Genomic DNA, 6077 nt, shown 5'->3' on the forward strand with positions numbered 1-6077 from the left:
ATATTGTTTTATCGTTTACTTCAAAATGCAATGATCCATGCGCGTACGGTAAATATCTGCAATATACAAAGCAGGTTGTAAATAAATTGACATTCGGTTACAAGAATAGATGCAAAAACTCAATATGTTGTGACCTTAAATATTTCAATGCCATTTATGCATCAAGGAAATAATCTCTGAACATTACGAGAAGATGTTAAATAAACTCTCACAGTGTCAAAAGTCAACCTAAACTTATTTATCACAATAATTTAATACTACTAAGAATAAACCAAACAAAATCAAATGTTTAAAACGTTTGTGGGGAGCGAGGATGCCCAGATTTGAGTCAAGTTTTCACACATAAAACATGCACTCCGCTTAAAAGTGTTTGTGTTCGGATCAATCATATAAATATGCAACATTCTAGACCGACTTACACCATGTGGGGCAATGATGAACATAATTGTTTTGGAAAATGTTGAGCTGGAATCATCAAGCAAACGACGTGGCTACGTTTTTCCGGATGTTACAAAAAGATCGGAAAGAAATCCCAGCCAAAGAAATAAAATAAGCGAAAAGAGCCAAATGCAAACGCTACCCTAGACAGAGCGTAGAAGCTGCGGCAGTACAAAGGTCAACTGAGACCACAGTGTAACCTCTGTAGAGCAACACACTTCTTAACAAATATTGACTGTTATGTAGAGGTTGATGTTCTGGAGAGGTAAACTTGATAGTATATTTCAGCTTAGGGAAATTTTGATGATGTTGTTTTAGAGAGGTTTTTGCTTAAGAGAGGGCCGCTCTGGAGAGGTTGTACTGTATTCACAAATTAAGCTATTGCACTGTGCATTAGACATAGTATGCCTATATATCTGAAAACGGTTAATTCTGATGTCAAAGTTGGTTAATGCTTAACTATGCCATTTTTGTATATGGGCGAACTGCGGACCCTTATGAGACCTGTCGTATCCTAAGAGTCATTTTAAGATTATATAACAGTTAAGTCAAAGGTCAAACGAAAATTTTAGATATAGTTACTTAAAAACACACTTCTAACATATTGATGATAGCAAAATGTTGCGTTTAAATAAAATGGCATTGAAAATGCATTTCAAGCAATACTAATATTTGAATTTAATTTTTGCACCGAAGCCCGCCCCCTTAGCTCAGTAGGGAGAGCGTTGGTCTACAGATCGCGTGGTCGCGAGTTCGAGCCCCGGGCGGGGCGTATGTTCTCCGTGACGATTTGATAAAAGACATTGTGTCTGAAATCATTCGTCCTCCACCTCTGATAATTCATGCGGGGAAATTTGGTAATTACTTGCGGATAACAGGTTTGTACTGGTACAGAATCCAGGAACACTGGTTAGGTTAACTGCCCGCCGTTACATGACTGAAATACTGTTGAAAAACGGCGTTAAACCCAAAACAAACAAACAAACAAAATTTTTGCATCGATGATAAAATACTGAATATTTTTATTCTAGTTTTGAGAAATCTGTTCCTAAAGGGAAATGTATTGCATATTTTGAGAAAAACGACCACGATTGTTAATGAAATTTAAGTATATAGCTAAATTAACTGTAAAAATATACTATTAAGTATTGAAATTAAAGAAAACAATTAACTGTCTTCATCTGTTTATTGTGTTATAAACATGGATGGGATGCAGTTTAATCCAGTGTAAAATGTATAAATTTCTCTCCGAGTTGCATTTACATACTCTTTTAGGGTTTATATTTATATTGGACATCTGTCTGTGTACAAGTAGCTATAAAGTTACAATATGGAGGACTGGTGATGCCTCCTCCAGTGTTACCGAGATTAAAACATCCATTCGCTGTTAATTTTAAGTCCTCTGAAGTTTACTTATTTTGATGTTTTGGAGGTAACAATCGAGTCACTTCTTTTAATTAATATGTACTATTGGTCAGGTATTATTTTATTATATTTTTGGCTCTAAATGTAATTTTCCATTTTCAAAATAAAGTTTGCAATAATTATGCCGTGATATTATTATTATTATATAAAATGTGTCAAAAACTTTTGTTTTATAAAACTGTGACGTGTTCAAATGGTATATGAAGTGTCTGTATCGGTAATAATTTTCCACGACCTAAGAATTGGTCAAAAAATGGAGTATTTTCTTTTTTATGTTGTTGCACTTGACAATTTATATATTTTCAACATGTGTTGAATAAATAAGTAGTTACTGTAAATTTTGCATCATATATTTTAAATAATAATTCATTTGAAATTATTTTGCCGCTTGTTTTATGAAAACCGGTTAAAAATTGAGGGAACAACAACATTTTTTTGATAAAAACTGTGGTTCGTTCGCGTTTTCACTTTAACAATATACAAAACCATCTGTATAGAATCATTCATCCTGTGTTATTAAATCTATTTATGTATATATTAAATGGAAAAAACATGGAAAATCCAATTATTTTTAGGGTTTCTTTTTGTTTTCTTAGCTGTACAATGCACCGAAAAGCTGTAGCGTCCGTGACACAATTTTGGAAGATCCAAATAATGCAGCGTTCAAAAGAAGCTGGTTTTTAAATTCAGTGGAATATTGTGTCCCAGACAGACAGAATAGTATCTATTTCATTCTGACCACTTGTATTGAAAGCTCGATCTAATGCAAAATGTAGTGTCCGTGACGTTGTAGTGTCCGTGACGCGAGAACATAATCTTGTAATATTATTCCAGTCATATATCTGGCTTAGTTATATCGGGTTGCCTTACCAATCATTGTTTAAACCACATTTCATTTCATATTATACAAAAATATATCCTTTGAACATATAACAAACCTGTCACTGAAAAAGAAATCACTTTAAAGATCCATTGAAATGAAAATATAAGGTGTTCAAATGCTTGGCTCCGAATATAATGATTTTTACCTGAAACTTTTTTGAGAAATTGGACATTTTTCAATTTATCATAGGACGAAAAGGACACCATAAATTTACCAGTCAGATGTATTAAGGTGATGCATCACATTAAGTCAGTTACTGAAATTTTTGTTCTCAGTATAAGTTTGCGGATGCTAGTCTTGCAGTATGGTAGTTTGCTATAAATATTTGAGAAGAAGTTGTTTCGGCCGCCAGGTAACAGTTGACAAACCAAGCTGAATGGTATTCTGAGACTTCAGATTCAAGTCTTGATTTTGCTGGTTGTTTTTCTCAACGTATGCCATTTCGTAAAGAACACCTGGGCAATGGTTGTGCTTTGAGATTACATTGTTTTCTCTTCAATCTGAAGGGCAACAGAGGAGTATTTCACAGTATAAATTATCATTATAAAACTAAATGTAAGCTGACAGGTTTACCCGTCGAGTTTCCACTTTTTCTATTTTATCAGTCTGTGGCTCATCTGATAGAACCCCAAAGGCCTTGTGCTCAAGCCCTAGTCTTGCTGCATTTTTTTTACACTTTGACACTTGGATTTCTTTAGAAAACAGCTGTCTTAATTAGGTATATAACTGACAAGTGTATAGATCTCTCATTGACTATCCTTCTGCTCTGTGTGCTAGCCCTGACTTTAGTAGGTATGTAATTTGTCTGATTGATGATCAGGTCCTTGACATTTTATCCCACTAAATAGAACGTAATCCCCAAACTTCTACGCGGTATGAGAAATATTATGAGACTATTCTGGGAGCAAATATAGTTGCCACAACCCAACATTGGCACAAAATGTCAATTAAATACCCAGCTAGACTGAGACTCAAGCCAGGAGACTTAGAATACTATTCTTACGCACGACCGACCAATACATAATTGCTAACATGCATTTGACTAAAATGCATTTCGTTCAATATTTTCTCGCCGTGTATACTAGTATATAGGTAATAGTATGTTTCACCGTCATTAATCTAGTATGCATTGATCAATGTATTGTATAACATTGACATGAAGAGGTTGCCAGTTTAATCTAAATATGATCATATCATAACTATCCTAGCCTTCAAAAATGTTGCAAATATGTTCGTTATTAATACTTATTGTGGTCTGTTAATAAAGATATTTATTCAGCCTATTCAATTTATAGCCCTACTTTTCTAATTACACATAGTTTCCTCATGACACTAGTTGATGTACTGACTGACATGGGATAAAAGCAAAGTCTTGCGTGACAATTTTTACATGTAAAGTATTTTTGTTATAATTCAATGCTAGCACATTCTTCTGCGTGACATCAGGGATGGTCTCAACAAAGCACTCGGTATTTAATTTCAATTGCCAAAAATGTTCAATTATAGTTGTATCGACGGCTGAAAGCGAAACTGTTGTATCTTTTTCTCTATTCATATACAGTTACAATAGTTTCGCGTGCATTTTATTATTAATTGTTGGCGAAGCAAATTCTTCTAATTTACGAATATTTATGGCGAGAAACGTTTTTAGCTCGATTATTTGAAGAGTAGTCCGAGCTATTGTACTCACCACACCTTAGTCAAGGTTTTGCATGCAAGTACGTATAGCTGCCATTTTAAGGCATTTCGACGGTGTCGATCGAAATTCCCGAAAAATAAAAAGGTGGTTTTCAGGAGAGGCAAAAAACTGATTTTTAGTGTTTCCCGCCTTTTCCAAAGCAAACATAAAATACCGAATAATGAATATTTTCAGATCAATTTCTGAAAAAAGTAAACAACACAGAACATCCATACTTGCAATGCTTATTGGTATTTGGATGTGCTACATGCTTTCCTATTGAAAAGACCCTTGTATCTTAAGAACATGTTGAAATTCACTATTCGGCTTTTTTTCCCAATCAGCGAATTAATTCGGCATTTTATATCTATTAGACTTTTTTTCTCATTTAATATGTCAATAACCAGCCTCACTAGGTCAAGTCCCATAACTCTGGCATGTATTTTGGTCAAATTATTTCCGCTTTTGGACGTGGAAAAACAGGATTGCTGAAAGCCTGATGGAAAGAAGTCTTTAAATACTCGCCACAGAATAACAGTTTTCTTTTGTATTTCCATGACGGTAATTATACATGATTTGCATGAAAAAAAGAGACATAGAAGTATTTAGTTACAAACTGACAGTGACATATATTAGGCCAAGACAATGAGTTTAATTTCTTAACATTTTCTTGAACGAATGTAGCATTATGCACAGTACGTGATGCATAAAGTTGAGTCTACACCTCACTCGCTAAGATAGTTTCTGTAATTTTGAAACTAAACTGAAAAGAAATTAACTGAATAAGTTTGCAGAGAAAGTTTTGAAAACATATTAATTCAGAAGAGTTTACTCTTCATGTGAGGTTACTAACCACTTACTATGAAAGTGATAATAATTAAATATATATTTTTAAATGTAATAAATGCAAATGGATTTTATACTTGAAAACATACCTATATTTCAAGTTCATATACACTGACATATATTATAATATGTACAATAATAATAATAATAATATGATAAAATACATAATATAGTGTGCGCTGTGATCCATATAAATGCAATCCTGAAGTCATATGTTATATATGAAATGTTCAGATCACATAGTGTATTAAAATGACCATGCTGTAAAGCAATACACAAAACACATGTTATGTAAAATTAACAACATTTACGATTCACACACTACACATCACAAAAATAATCAGGATCTCCCTTGATTGACTGGATTATACTGCACATTAAAATATTTCAAAATTGTGATATTGTGAAAATGTAATTATTGCTACTGTTATTTTAAGTTTCATAAACACTTTTCTTGTAATGTATAGAAATTGTACCAAATTAGCTTATACTATAACGGTTAATATTCTTCATACAGAATGAAGCAATCCATAAACAGAAACATTCAAACCAATTGCAAAACGTATCAATAATCAAATTACTTAAGAAATGTTAAGACACCAAAAAGGTTCTGCCATTATTTTGTTGAATGACAACAGATCTCTGCTATGTTCGATAACTTTCCTGACTTCCCAAAATCATTAAACATTTTAAATATTCATTATTTTATTAACTAATTAAAGCAAAAGTTTTCACCTCGTTGTATTGACTCTCTGATTTATATGATAGAAGGTAGTTATATTCATGTAGCCATTTTGACCTATTAGG

Source organism: Mercenaria mercenaria, chromosome 9 (assembly GCF_021730395.1).
Source record: "Mercenaria mercenaria strain notata chromosome 9, MADL_Memer_1, whole genome shotgun sequence".
In the NCBI taxonomy this organism is placed as follows: Eukaryota; Metazoa; Mollusca; class Bivalvia; order Venerida; family Veneridae; genus Mercenaria; species Mercenaria mercenaria.